Genomic DNA, 16,696 nt, shown 5'->3' with positions numbered 1-16,696 from the left:
GTTACAGACACAATAAGTACCTAGTTACATGGTTATTTAGCATTTATATTAAATGCATACGATAATCTTATATATAAAATTCTCGTGTCACAATGTTAGTTTGCATACTCCTCCGAAACGGGTGGACCGATTCTCATGAAATTTCCTGTGCATATCAGGTAAGTCTGAGAATCGGCCAACATCTATTTTTCATATGTACCACGGGCGAAGCCGGGGCGGACCGCTAGTATTATATATAAATGTTACGATAAAAATCAAGTACTATTGATAAAGTCTTCAAATCAAATCTAAAATAAAACTTTTATATTTTAAATCAGATAGAAGAGAAAGCCCTAAAAAGATTTAATTCCAACATTAATTTAATTTACCATCTATAACTTTATATGCTTTTCCAAACAAATTTGCCAACACCTGTATAGTTAAGTGAGTAAGTATAGTTATATTAAATGGACTATTCTACCTGCATATTGTTTATTTGAATCTTTGCCATACAATGACACCTTAATAACTACGCAGATTTGAATACAATATATCATAAAATTTCCCAAATTCAGGGGATAAGTATATCCGAAACTTTCCCCATTTACATTTAGTACTAAATTGCACTTTTAAGACCACGTTACTCTCTTATTATCGTAAATGACTAACTTCTACAAGTTAATCTATCGGCTGCGCAAACGCATGTGCCATACTTCAGTTTCAGCACGTTGGTGTGAACGTGCGGTGACCACGTGGTATGGCATGTGCTTTCAGTTATTGCTGTTGACCTAGTCACAGTATACAGAACAAACGGTACGGAAACTACCAACAAAAGTTAGGGCTCACACAAACATGCGCATCGACGAGACTTGTAAGCGGGTTTCGCGGCGTTAGTAGCTCACTCTTCAAAGATTGCACTAAACGTTTTCGTCCAACGGTGTATCGTGTATCTATTTATGACTAGCTGTGCTGCACGATTTCACCTGCGAACGAACCCGCATTAGCGAGTAAGTATAGCTTATATGTTATTCTCATACATAAACTACATCGGCGCTAAGTTTCATTAAAACCATTCAGTGGTTTTCCCGTTAAAGATTAACAAGCATCCATACATTCTTACAAACTTTCGCGTTAATAATTTTATTATAGTAGGATAACGAAGATAAAAATTTAAAAATTGGTACGGTACCTAATTGTAGGTAATTATTTTATTGAAAAGCCTCAGTTGCGTTACTGCTCGTATTTTATTTACTGTGACCTATTGCTTAGTTCCTTATCTGTGCTACGCTGGCGCATCTCCAAGGGTCAATAGTTTAATTCGTATTGGTATTGAGATGATTCTAGTGGCCAAGGTATGAAATATCTAATATGAGGTTGTGTGAATTTTAGTGTTTAGAAGGTATTTGAAAGGTTAGGTAAGTAAAAATAATTGTAGCAGTAATGCACAAAACAATAATCAATGAAGTTACATTAGAGTTTTTGTTTGTGATCGATGTTTTGTTATAATAATTAAAATAAAAGTTTGTTACATTTTTTTTATTCCGCAGGAACCATCTAACTAATACTTTGTAGTAAATTTTACTTTGTAATACCTAAAAAAATTGCAATAGGTAAATTAATTTCCACGTTGTGCCGTCACCAACTCATACAATAATCTACAGATACTTTTTAAATAACAAAACAGATGAAAAGTACATTTCGTAATAAAATGATAACAAATAGCGCGGAAAATGTCTGCTCTTCTCCAAGGCAAGGTAAAGGAAAATTGCCGACCGCAGGAGAGGTCGCCCTCGCTGCTTCTCTACATGATAATGTATTTCCTGCTTGGAATTGTTTATTCCTTTAATTATTTATATATTTATTTGTTTCTTTAATTATTTATATATTTATTTGTTTTTTTAAAGTTATTAAATTGTTAGGAGCGGAGCTTTGGCTTATTCTAAATTATGATTAGGAATTTTCCAAATCAAATAGTTCTTACTTCTTACCACATTAGTTCTTAATTTTTCTAATATTCATAAATTGTATTTAATACTTAAACATTCCATTTTTAATTATTAACAAGTAGGTAATTATATCCTTAATAAAGTAAATTTACTTAAATATATCAATTATAGTTTATCGAGATGTGCAATTAATATTAATATTCACAAACAAAGTATATTTCGCTCGAGTTAAATAGTTGCCAGTTAGAAAAAACAATTAGCTAATAGGCCTCTAAATTAGCCAATAAAGATTACTATTCACATCACACAAGGAAGTATATGGACCTTGGATCAGAGGAAAAGTACATATTACTTACTAATAAATTACGAACTTAAAGACTATTATTTAACCTTAAGATATCTATTAACCGGTTTGAATATATGACAAAAGCCAGGATACAATTTTTTTTAATACAATAGACAATTCAAATAGGATATTGCTTTTAAAACGTATTGACATTTTTATTCTACGTTGGGATGATTCGCATAAAACCATTAAGAAAACATAGAATTTATTCCAATGTTAAATGCCCGGTGTTTAAATATGTATATATTTTTATATGTTTTTGTATTTAACAAAGACTAAAAAAAACATAAAAAACACATTTTTGGCACAAGGTTATGGTTTGGAAAATCTCAAGAAGCGCCTTTTCAAGATGGCGCCAGTCTTAACACCGACGCCTCCAAAAACATTCAACAAGAAAATCGCACATGTAACAATTACAGCAACTTATAGGATAACAATATCACATAATAATAGTAATAATTATCACGTGAAGTGTCCATCTGATCCACGCACGTGCGCCGCGTCACGTTTGAGTTCACCGAGCGAAACTAATGCGTACCATTGTCTAAGGTTAATATAATAAACTTATGTAACATAAATGTGAATTTTAAATGCCATTTTCAATTTTGAGTGTTTTTTTTTGGTTTGGGTAATTTGGTGTAGAATCCTGGTGTAATTTAACTTTAAAGTGGTTTCATTTACAAGAACGACGCAGTAGCTAAATACTGTATGAATCGGGAACCTAGTTATTTTTGAAAACGTTGGTTAAATGTGCAAGAAGGCAAGCATTATAATTAATTATGCCTCTTTTGTTTTTTGTTGACTTAGTTTTAGATCATTGATTTTGAATTTTGTTTTTGTAGTGTCTACGAAGTTTATGAAGAGGTACTACTATAATACCGTTTTCAACAAATAAAACAAGAGCAGGATAATTTTATGTTGTAACAACTCACTCAAGTGGAAGTTGATAAAATGGAACGGGACTTTAAAATAATATTACGTGTGCCTGTCAAGAGACAGGTCACACAGGCACTATTTGTAATGTACTGAAGACAGTACATTACAAATAGTGATTTACATATAAAATAATAACAATAACAGATAAAAAATAATTATTTAGTCTATTAGTAATTTAATAAAAGTAGCATATTATTTAATACTTAATTGTAATATCGTAAATATTGTTTATAGCTATATAGCTTTTTGTGGATTAATTAAATTTTGGAAAAAAATTATACAATGGAAATTTTATAAATCCGTTTCTCTGTCGTTTTTTTTTGTATTATCATGGGTATTATTCTTAAGTAATTATACGTGTATATGCTTTGTAGTTTGTGAAAACGATAATATGTTATTTTAGACTATGTATATTATTTTGTTATTATGTGAAACTTAAAAATTATTTCAGTTAGGTAGTAAAAATGTTTGATTTGAATTGCTTGAAATTTAATTTATAACGTAGGTACAATATTAATTTCAAAATTTATAAATTCTAGTTAGAACTGATTTTGAATTGTAAATGTGCATTTATGAATTTTGTTGATTAGCTAATTTTGAAATATTGCATATTTTACACCATTATTACTTACATTTAGCAGACCCTAGGGTCATCCGGGTCAGATATTGCTATGTATAAAATATTAATGTATTCAAATTTTCCATTTTGGACTTTGCCAAAACCTAGTATATTGTTGTGTTGCGTAATTACCTTTATTTTAAACCGACTTATTTAAATATTGCAGGCTCCAATTTTTTTTTAGTAATTTTAAGAAAAACGATGATTTTTCAAGTCAATTTCCTTTAATGCCCTCGAACATTCCATGATGCATATTAAAGTAATATGTTACAATTCTTATCACTTATATAATACCTATATTATGTTTAGACGAATATACGATTTTCCACAGCCACATGACAGAAAACGTGCCAACATTATCTATATTTTAGTTGCATTTATAATCTGCACTTTATGGACATATTTATTATATCTATGCCATATCTATGCTAGTTCAGCAATTACGTGGAGGACAGTTACATAATATTTTCCCCTTAGTAAACAAATGTTTATCAGAACTAATTAATAATATACGATGTTTTAATGTGCGTTTTAAAATAAATTCTATGCGTGTTGACGCAGTTTTTATTTTATTTTCCTGTTATATACCTATAGAAGCCTATCGTTTGATACAATAAAACAATCATAATTTGTTTTATAATTACTATATCTTATAATATGATTTTAGTTTAAATAAATAGTTGTAAAAAACTATTCTAGCGCGTTTAGTTTTTACTGAAATTACCTGTATTATTAGGCGTATTCACCTTTGCCATCGAATTTGTGTTGTGATTTTCAAAAATATGTAAATAGGAAAATTTTACTTTTTTGCTATTACTTACACAAAAATGGGAAAATTTAGCTTTTTTGCTATTACAGAATCTCGAAAAAGATTTTGAATAACATTGAAATTAAATATCTTATTTTTTCTTACCTACCACACAGATAAACAATTACGTTATCAAGTTAAACTTTATAATAAATGCATAACTTTATAATTAAAGCAATTTATTTGTTTATTATGTTCATAATATAATTGGCTCATAGTATCTTTGTAATCGTCGTAATTGTGGTCACGTTTGTAAGTTCACATGTATTTTTCTCCAATCACGTGACCGCGACGACAATAATTTTCCTGTCAAGGACTCTGTAATCCTAGCGGTGTTACGTAATGACGAATATTAAGGCAGATTACAGACTAGGCGATTGTTGGGAATCTAATGAATAAAAAAAAATGTTGTGTGGTTTTATGAAACCACGGTAAAAGTGAAACTTAGGCACAAAATTATCGTATTTGTACGATAATTATTATCGTACGGTTCGACCGTCACGCGACATGCGCTACACAGAGCAAAAAGTTTGAGACGATGTAATAAAAGTTTCACTTTAAAATATTTGTTTTGGTCAAACAAGTCTTGTTTATAATAGCATAATTATATTTTGGGTTGAACTAAAGATATAATGTTGGTATAGAAAAACACAACTGTTATTAAGTGATGTTTCTATTGGCAGAAATCTTTAATTCATCTCCCTACACACCGCTACACTAAAGTCACTTCATATACTGGTGTAATATAACTAATCACAATATTCGAACTAAATAGACAAATCGAGCAACACATATAACATTTGTAATTAATAATTATCCATCTAAAGTTTATTTATTCAATTAAAACCTCAAATCAAATCGAGCACTGAATCTTTTAATTCTAATTACCAACCTTTAATAAATCAACCATCATACTTCTCACTACAGCGTAAAATCGACAATAAATCGATCAACAAATCGCACTGTAGTTCAACCAATCGCTCAACAAATCCGTCAACAATTCGGTCAACTAATTGCGAGGCGTATAAACGGTATTAATCGTTACATAATAGTAATACGCACGCGGCTGTTAGACTGCTCACGTTTTTGTTGCGTCATCGGGACCTGCCATACAAGGTCAAATATATTGTTGTCTATGTTTTTTGCATTTGTATGCAATAACAATGAATTTATTCGCTAAATAAGCGCAAAAAGTGAGACAAAAAGGGTTTAAATTAGTCATTTCTTAGGAATTCGAGTATATTTTTTTCTAGACGCATAATTATACCTACTTAATATGAACAATGTTTTTTTGTGTACTGTAATATTATAACAACACAATAAATTTTTTTCTATGTTCTAGTATGCCAATGTGTAACTGGTTTTAATTTATTTTTTAAGACTTTTAGGTAAGTTACATGCACGATGAATAATTTTTGGGGCCACAATATTCTCAAGATTTTCAATTCTAATACAAAACATAAGTTTATAAGTTACCTATACATAATTTAGTCAATAGCCATAGAAAAATAGAGCAAAGTGCAAACTTGGGAGGCATCATATACTTTAGAATAATTAATATTTATAAAATACTAGCGGTCCGCCCCGGCTTCGCCCGTGATACATGTTTACGTTTTCTCTACATAAGAACCATCCTCGTACTTCAAGGAATATAATAAAAAAAGAATTATCGAAATCGGTTCAGCCGTTCTCGAGTTATGCGCTTACCAACACATTTTGCGATTCATTTTTATATAGGTATAAGAAGATATACCAATTCTATGTTTCCGAAAATAAATTTAATTTGCTTTGCCATAAGTGTTGTTTAAATAAAATAAACAGACCACAAGCCCATTTTGTCAATTCAGGTGAAAATTATGTTGTAAATAAATGTATTATGTAATTCAATTTCACGTGTTTGTGGCAGTAAAATTTATACACGTGTTTCTAATTGTTTAAAATCTTAAATTCAATTTTATTTTTGTATTCAACTGTATTTTATAAAGATTTTGAAGTGAAACTTCTTTGTCACGGAGTAAGAGCGTATACGCACTATGCGGGTAGCCGCATTGCGGATAGCCGTCCGGCTGACCGCAAGCACAATTATGTACGTAATATTCATTTCTATGCGCACTGCGATGCGGCTACCGCAGACCGCACAGTGCGCATAGAAATGAATATTACGTATATAATTGTGCTTGCGGTCAGCCGGACGGCTACCCGCATAGTGCGTATACGCTCGGCGACGATTTTAAAGTCCGTTTCAAGAAAGAAGTCCCGCGGACAATTATGGAAATAATTTAACTGATGGGGAGATCGGCCAATACATTACATAATTTATGTATCAATTTTTTTATCTAAATATTCTATTATAAACTACTACGTTTATTAAATGAAATTAAATGAACGATACATAATTTCCCCACAGATTTCCCCACATTTAACCATGCCAACATTATTACGCGCGCATACAGCACTGCGTCTGCGGGACTTCTTTCTTGAAATGGACTCTACCTTTGAATCTTGCCAAAGAAGTTTCACTTTTGTCACGTGTGCTCGGCACACACGCTCTTTTTCAGAAACAATATCATTTAATAGGTATTATTTATTATTTGTTATAAAATTATTGATATAAAATAAATACATTAAAATCCCGGAAAAATCTCGTAGAGAAATTTAGATATTAGACGAATAATTACGGTCATTTACCTGTCGTTTTACTGGATTATCATAATAAAATTATCTGCAAGAAACAATGTTATTACTTTTACTGCTTCTCCTTGACCTGCTTGATCCTACAAGTGGCCTATGTGCTAATCTGGGTTAATATATATTTTTGTACAAAATCTCATACAGATACCATACTTTAGCAGAGTATTAAAAACATGCATTCAATGTTACCCAGGAACTTGGACGCTTTAATAGTAGGATTAAAAATTTAATAGCTATTTTCTGCCTTTGAGGCTTAAAATATACCTAGGATGAGTATTTTATAAATTACTTCCTTTCCGTCCGCGGCTTTGTACCCCTCTTAGTCAAAGAAAAAGTTTCCTCCATTATCAGTATAAAACTTATCCTATGTTCTTTCTTAGGTGTCGAGCACAGATAAATAATAATATAATACTGTACTAGTGTGTCGAGCTATCACTGTACCAAATTTCATCTAAATTGGTTCAGTAGTTGAAGCGTGAAGAGACAGACAGACAGACTTTCGCATGTATAAAAATAATAGCTTTCAAATTTCGTCAAAATTGGTTCAAGGGTTGAGGCATGAAGAAGAGACAGACAGAGAGTTACTTTCGTATTTATAATTTTAATTTAGTATTCTATTTTTTGGTGCAAAATACGTAGTTTGTTTGTTCATAACTCATAAATAACATCACTAATGACTGTTCTCGCAATCCTAGCGTAATATCACAAGGTTGATTTGACGAAATGTCTTGTAACTAACATTTGCTTTGATATTATCAACTTTTTAGTTCACTCCACACAATTATTACCGCCGCCGCACACGAACGACAGGCCACAGCCACAAACGCCGCCACGAGAAGCTAGAAGCGTGTAGCGTGTGGCCGCCACAGGCATCAACCGTGTGCGGCGAGTCCATATAAAATGTATGAAAAGTGCAGGAAATATGCCGGTGGCGGCGTTTTGTGGCCCGTGGCCGGTGGGCCTTGTGCGGTAGCCCTTAGGAGTAATCTTACTAAATAACTATTAATCTTATATATAAAAATGAATCGCAAAATGTGTTGGTAAGCGCATAACTCGGGAACGGCTGAACCGATTTCGATAATTCTTTTTTTATTATATTCCTTGAAGTACGAGGATGGTTTTTATGTAGAGAAAACGTAAACATGTACCACGGGCGAAGCCGGGGCGGACCGCTAGTACCTAATATAGGTGATATTACTTGCTTTAAATACTTGCTTTAAAAGGATAGTACTGGGTCTTGTAAGTAATAGTAGAGTTTTAGTCGGACTAGACTTAAAATTGGATTCATGATATCATCAGTTTAAAAGATTTTTCTTCAAAACAAAATTAACTACTTGTTTATTCCAAAGAAAATTAACCAAATTAGACGTTATTACGTTACCTATACATATACAGCAAGTCAAATAATGCGTGCGAATTAATGTTATACTTATAATTATTATCTACAAGTTTTTTATTTTGATTTTGTTTTAAATAATTTTAATCAGCAATTAGTGTTTTTGGACAGGGTGAGCCGTTTTCTTATATCATGCGTATTCATCATCAAAACGGGTTGAAGCAACATTATGTTTTTTTTAAGATGAACACAGATAAAGCAAGCCTCTTCGTTTGCCATACAGACAGAATAACCAATGTACATAAAATAATATACAATTACTCTGTGACCAATTTACCGTTTCGCCATTAATTACAATTCGTTGCATAATTCGCGAACTTTATTGCCATTTTTTATTACAAAACTTTATGTTACGATTTTTTTGTATAACTGTTGTAATGCATTGTCTCTGGTGAAATTTTATCTGTTGCTAGTTTTGAAATGTTGGCAAATTATTGTTGGTTCAGTCTTGGAACTGTGAATAATTTTTTGAATATATTAAATGGCTGTTTTAAGCCTTAAGTTGTAGGTTTATAAATGCGAAGCGTATATTTTCCACAGATTCCGAAATCAAAGAGAAAAATTCATTTTAAATAAAAAAAAAATAGGTTTTTGAACAAAGTTTATGTTTGCTTATTACGACACGTGACAATACTTTGATTAATGTTACCAAAAAGAGGTATGAAAATGTATGAAGAATAAGAAACTAATTTATTCGTAACAAGTTACAGAAATATATAAGTATTATGATGTGAACATAACCTTACATACATTACCCAACTGTTTAACTTTGAGCTAAGAAAGATAACTACATTCTAACAATTCATTAGTATTAGAAATTAGGTTAAAATTAAGTTCATATAGAATTTATATGTTACGCTATTGTTGTGTCAAGCTTACATCAAATGTTTGTAATAATGTGAAGTAACATTTTCACATGTCTTTGATGTTTTCTTAATATATTCTTATTAGGATTCTTAATGAGCTTTACGACATTTAAATTTATTACGTTAAGGATTCGTTTCTGGGTTGTGATGTCGAGTTTCATGGATTACTTTAAGTTCAAGGTTGCATCTTGATTTGATAATAGTTAATTTCTTAATTAATTGGTTCACAGTATAGCGAGTTTTATTTTTACACACAGAAAATGCTTCACTCTGAACCTTAAAAAACCTACAAATACTTAACTTAAATTTTGTATCTATAAAGCAGTTTATCAGCACAAGGCAGGATCACATCTCAACCATGTCAGAATTCAGGACTGCGATTATATTAAAAGCATATTAAGTAATGCAACATGCATTGCGAATAGCAGTTACGAATGAACATAATTAGGGGCCCACTCAAGCGTGCTACATTGCACTATTACATTACAAATCTTTGAAAATCATTAGCTGTGTCCTTGGTATCGTTTCGACACAGTTCATAGCGGTTTACGTTAGCGCTTTTTGTGGGAAGTGGGGAAATCTTTTCAATATTTATATTGGTGAAAAGGGTCGTGATTTGGGCGCCTACTGAATTAATTGTTGCTGCAGTTTTGTACTTAGGAGTGGTTACAACACAACTAGCTTATAATGTAATACTTTCTTACAAAGCTGTACTTCAGGCTGACCCTTTATACAGGTAGCTCCAAAAATTAAATACAATTGATCTAATTTGCCTAAGTACAATTGATCATAAAATCTAATAATTCCAACTCATAAGAGTAAAGATATTACTAAATATTTACTGCGTGTAAACAACGATTGGTAAACTTTTAATACGAATTTATATCACTGACACTGCTTGCAATAGCAGGTTGAGCTTTTGTACTTTTTTGTCACTTTTAAGGCATTATTTGATGGGTTTTTGTAGTCTACTCTTCAAGCCTTCAATTTCATGCATTCAGTATGTTTTGAACTTCAATAAAATGTACTTGTTAAACACAAAATCAGTTGTCACCCGCAACATTAAACGTTATTTTATACGACACTATCAAGTGAATAAAAAAGATATAATCGCGATTCTCTACGATACTGTAATAAGTGGAAAATAAGCGAAATATTTGCAACTAGCAACATTATCGTGTGACGAAATGTTCTTTAGATATGTCCACAGAGTTGCCTCATATAGCGTGTGTGCAATTTGTGTAATATTCTGTATGTTGTTGGCGCTGTTTTTATAGGATTATTTAATGTTTTCGCAAAAAAATAATTAGTATTTTTTTGTATGAGTATTGTCATTAAAAACAATTTTTGTCAAAAATGTTTCTTTACTGGAATAATTTGAATATTCCGTATAAAACACTGTATATTGTAGGTGTTACGAATTGAGAGCTTCTGGAGTATTGGGTAGAGCTTGATTTAATTATTTTAAATATTTTCTTCTATACTTTCTTAGCTTTTCGGTAACCGCACTTCACGACGTAATTCAAAGCTTTATAATAACTATTTTTAAAATCTTTATAATTGTAAGCATAATAGGTTGGTATGCTACACAAATTTTGACTCAGATAGAGCTGTTTTCAAATCGTACTGAATAACTCACATCATATCATTACATATTAGTATATTCAAGGTTTGATGATGTCCAAAGACACTAGAAGGTGCTGGAAGGTTCTAGAAGGCAGTAAAATATTTTTCATACATTTACACTTTTAGAAGCTCTATTTTACGCTTCATTCTGTTTGTTCAGTTTCCCATTGCTGGGAAGAGGTCGTATTTGGATAATAACTGCTCTGATTAATATTGTTTGTAAAGTTTTATTATTATGGCTACACATAAAATAAAAAATATAATATGCAACGGTAGCAAGAAACAATGGTAAATCTCTTTACTTTTTTTTAAAACAAATGATAATGACATTAGATATTTTTTTTATATTTTTGTTTATATTAATAATACCGATACATTACACAAATAAGCTTGTATTTTAGTGAATGGTTCTTAGACCTTCCAAGCTATTTCCACACAGTTGCTTGACCCGTTGAGCTAGGCCAAATTACTTTATCTGATATTAATTTAATGATATTATACAATAATTACATTATGGCGTCGTGTAACATTTTGTAACATTACAGCGAGGATAATTTTGTTTATAGATGGAAGTATTGCATTTATCATTCTTATTTTGATAGCTGTTGCATGTGGTTAATGTATTTATGCAAATAAATGATTATTTGTTTTATTTTGTTATCAAGCTTTAAATATTATAAAAAATCGAGTCGTTTGTTGAAATAACAATAAGAATTTTCAGCTCTTCCCCATAATGAGTTTCTTTTTTATTTTCATTATATTGTTGGATTATACCTCTAAATTACTGTGATGTTTAGGATTGTTATTTCATGATTTAATATTATTTTTGGAAAAAAACCATACCGTACAATACTAAAAATTGACACTAGAATCAATTAAAAACAATAAAATAAAATAATAGAGCCTGTTTTATTTTCAATAATACCATTTTAAAACATTAATACCTTGTTTTACATTCCTAATTAAACTAATAACACTCCTAAATTATAATGTCAATATGCAAGCGTTAATGGTCCCAATTATCATGTCACTCGATAGCCAAAGTATCGCATGCGACAGTTTTGCTTTAGGTCTACTTGCGTAACTGTTTCGACATCACTTTTGTAGGACACGTATAAATGGGGCTATGACTTTTTAGGAGTTTTAGATAAAAAATACGCTAACTATATTTTTGATTCACGTATTCGATATGTTATACACTATCGTAGATGTGAATCTGGGAAACTGTAATAGTTCATTGTGTTATTATCTCGTTTATATTAATACTATATTGGCAATCGCCTAAGCTTCTATAATTCAGTTTGAGACTAGACCCTTAAGAACTTATGTTGGATAAAATCCATTCTAAGTTTTTATGTCCTAAAGTAATGCGATTTCATTACTTTTGAAACAGCTCTTTAGAAGATATGTAAAAATTGATATATCCGAAATAAAAACTACTACAATATAGGTAGTTGACCGCCTCCTTGGTACAGTGGTTGACGCGTGAGCGTAGAACCGAGGGGTCCCGGGTTCGATTCCCGGTGGAGACGAAGAAAAAAAAAATGTCTCGGTCTGGCAGGACACAGAAGGCTGATCACCTACTTGTCCCTAAAGAAAATCGATCAGTGAAACAGATGTATGGATAATGCATCTGCCCCTTACCCCACTTGGGGACACGGGACTTCACAATATAGGTAAGGGGCATTTAAACAGGTTTATATGTATAAAAAGCTTCGTTTTGTAATAACAGAAAGGTTTTACGTAAGTATTAGTGTGCCAATGTCAGTGAATTTTGACACGTATTTTTCGTAAGATATCGAAATGGGATTCTGCGTCAAGATCAGATTTAATTTGTTTTTAATATGCCTTTACAACACACAAGGAATAAAACAAAAAATAAAAAATCGATACTAATACATATTATAAAACTGAAGAGTTTGTTTGAACGCGCTAATCTCGGGAACTACTGGTCCGATTTGAAAAATTCTTTCGGTGTGAGATAGCCCCAGTAAAACCGCGAAGTACAGCTAGTAATGAAAAAGATAATAAACCGAATAAAAACGCAACTTCTCATCTTTTCACAACAAATTGAAATATAAGTTACAAAACGAGATTTCAGGGCGATATTCACAAATCTTGTAACAGTAAAAAAACAAAAAATAAATAGATTAACAAAAATTAACAATAGACTATTCTCACAACAACTAAACCATGTGAAATCGCTTGCAAAATGTCATCGACATGTCAAAATTAGCAACCTTGACATATTACGTCACGACAAGGTTAAGTGCGGTTATGTAACCAGCCAGATTCAACTATGGTTATGAAATGACGGTTACGTTATGATTTCGCGAGTGGAGCGCCATATTGGAAGCGATATATTTTGCGAATGCAATGTTATAAAATATTATTTAATAAAAATTACGTAGGTTTTAATATTGCAATACGTTATTATGCGAATACAAAGTATAGTTAAATCTTATAAAGTTGAAAAACTTAGTTGAATTAAATAAGACTAACATGAAAATAAGAGTCCCTTTGGGAGTGATAAGTGCAGTTCATACGTTTATGAAAAAAATAGGGTAACGGCACCAGTGGTCAGCCAGGCACCAGTGATCAGCCTATTGCGTTGTTTATTGGCCATAAATATCGCTGTAATCAAAATAACCAAATCACGCGCACTTAAATAGAAGCTCTGTTTCGTTATTGGTTCATGCATCACGCGATAGGAGCAGCAGGGGGTCAGGGGAGAGAAGTAAACACGTTCGTACAGGTGCTGTCCGCCGACAAGAGCAAAAGTGTCATGTCTGCAATATTTTTTGTTTCACGTGGTGCTCTTTTGAAAGGTGAGAAATAACATATTTTAGTATGAAATGTGATTGTGTTTTATAGATAATAACTTTATAGATTACTTAGAGCATTTAATTTTATGAAATTTGATAAAAAATATTGTTTTTTTAGTTAAAAATTTGAGGGGCTGACCATTGGATACTGATTTTTTATGAAAGATCCAATGGACAGCCCCTGGGGCTGATTACTGGGATTATTCCTAATTGTTAGAAAACCCAGTGGTCAGCCGCATTTCAAAATATTTTTTCAAGCGGCTGACCACTGGATCTCAATCTGTGGTCTCAATGATCCAGTATTCAGCCACGATGTTATTGAAATAATATTTTAAGTATAAATGCGAATGTTTGTGTTTAAATATATAAGTAATACTTCATGTTAGTTAAGTTTTACCTGAAATAATGGTATTATGTGTATTCATATCCAAAAGTTATTATTGTTCCCTTCTTTTCTAGCTAAAAATGCCGCCAAGACAACAGTATCCTCCAGAGAAATCCTCCGAAAGAGATCTTCCTGTGGTTGATTATAATTATATATATTGTGGATTATAGATACATCAATAATATTATAAACTAATATCGCTGATTTTTTTAAAAAGAATTATTGCTGTTTTTATGATAAATAATAAGAAGTTCCTAGAAAATAAGAAGACACAAAGAGATTGTAATAGTATGTTTAAAATAATATTTGTATTATGTACGATATATATTTTTTTGTGCTAAGTGAATCGTTGCTATAAAAATGTGATTAATATAGTTGATTTTGATATAACATTGTTTATTTTGATCTCATAATTAGTTATACTTACTAAAGGCTGAACACTGGGTTCAACAAGGCTGTTTATTGGTTTTTAGAGGCTGTTCACTGGGACACTGGGCCATTTTTTGTTTAAAATTAATTATATATTTTACTAAGAGAATTATTGTTTTTGATAAACGCTGATTCGAAACTACAATAAACAATAAATCCATACATGTTGTACGTTTTTTTATTCGACGATTGTTGTAGAAATGGCAATTGTCAAAACTTCAAAAAGCTGTTATGAGGCTGACCACTGGTGCCGTTACCCTATATAGAATTTTTTACAATATGAAAGAATAATCTTTAAAATTACACAGCATTTAAATGTATTAACGCAAAAAATATACAAAAAAATAACGTATAAACACCTTTATACTACAGACTATCCTAAATATTTTTCAAAATTTGTAACCTATCCTAAATATCTTCATAAAATTGCGTTTTACAACGCACACAATAAAATAGACATGCAATTATTTCAACACACAGATGACATGAAATGTATCCTTGGGAACAATTATCACAGTGTATTGTACTTTCATAAGTTGTTTCTTAACGCATAATCTTGTGATGTAAGATATATGTGTCAAGGTAAAGATGATATAAGCTGAATGTTAGATAATTACGTATTGATCTGTTGAATGTAATCTTTGTGCAGTGCAGAAAAAATAAAGTTGAAGTATTGTAAGCTTAGTGCAGAATTAAAGGATTGTTTGTTTTCATTGTGGTGGATTTTTTTGATATGTAATAGGGGACAAAAATATGCATTTTAAGAAATGATTATATAGCTAATGCTAAATCCTATTATGTATCGTATAATCGGATACACATTTAAGCTATCTACTAAAATATAATGTAAAATTTTCTAATTAAGTAATGCCTTTTTTTCGTCGTTAAATTCTCTTTCACGTTGGATAATGGAGGTACTTATCTATTTTATTGTATTTTATCAAAATTTAATGAATAAGTATAATATAATAGAACAATTTAAACATTATTTTTCACAAACGATTTCAAGAAAGATCTTAAAGAGCGAACATGACAAAGAGATGAGTTGTGTTCAACATTAAATCTTACTTCAAGGTCACTAAAACAACAGGAAAATAAACTTAGGTTACGCAACAATTAAGTGTATGAAGAAAAAAAATAAAAATCGGCCAAGTACGAGTCGAACTCGCGCACCGCGAGTTCCGCACAAACCTATTTTTTATAATGTTGTAACTGTAAATTTATCTTATAATATTCCCTTTATGTGTGCTATAAGACGTTGTTTCAGACTTACCAAATTTTATGATCGTATGTTCACAGGAAGTATGTTCTGATTCCCTTGCGAGTTTCGAAAATTTGGCTTTTTCTTTTGATAGCTTAAGTTTGATTTTTCCATAGCTTCACAGGATGAGTATTCAATAAAAATTTCAGCTGATAACGCGTTCCTGAGAAAAAGTTTATTGACGTTTAGATAGAAAGATGGACAAAGCAGATTTATATACGTATATAAGTGTTTCGTTTTTCGTTTTGTGGTGAACCCTAAAAATAAAAACGTGACTAGCTGATTAATCTAAATGATAAAGTATTCTTAATGCTATTAATAGCGAATGAATGTTCATAAAATTATCTCCACTTATAAGCTATTCAACATTGATATATTTTATTGTTAGATATTATAAGGTGTGTGTGTATGTGTGTGAACCCTACCTTGTACCTATGTATAATTGTGTGTGTAATGATGTAACTTATATGATTTAATTTTATATGTTTTTAAATTAATAAATTGGATATTTTATAAAGTAAACGTGACTTATGTTTTGTGTTCGTTTATAGAATATTGTTTGTAAACATTTGTTTGTTAAGAA

At 31.1% G+C, this 16,696-nt stretch overlaps 1 long non-coding RNA gene across 1 annotated transcript; it reads left to right on the top strand.

The window, feature by feature from the left end:
* Positions 1–13,648: 13,648 nt before the first annotated feature.
* LOC149477644 (uncharacterized) lies at positions 13,649–15,014 on the top strand. The gene is made up of 2 exons (XR_016317536.1): positions 13,649–14,041; positions 14,498–15,014. It is a non-coding gene; the product is annotated as an uncharacterized LOC149477644 (long non-coding RNA).
* Positions 15,015–16,696: the final 1,682 nt, after the last annotated feature.

The sequence above is a fragment of the Colias philodice genome, chromosome 24, assembly GCF_061535455.1.
Source record: "Colias philodice isolate Cphi_HAF_F1 chromosome 24, ilColPhil1 Martin Lab GWU primary, whole genome shotgun sequence".
NCBI classification, from domain to species: domain Eukaryota; kingdom Metazoa; phylum Arthropoda; class Insecta; order Lepidoptera; family Pieridae; genus Colias; species Colias philodice.
The sequence above is the reverse complement of the archived record's forward strand: the minus strand, read 5'-3'. Positions and strand labels throughout refer to the sequence as shown.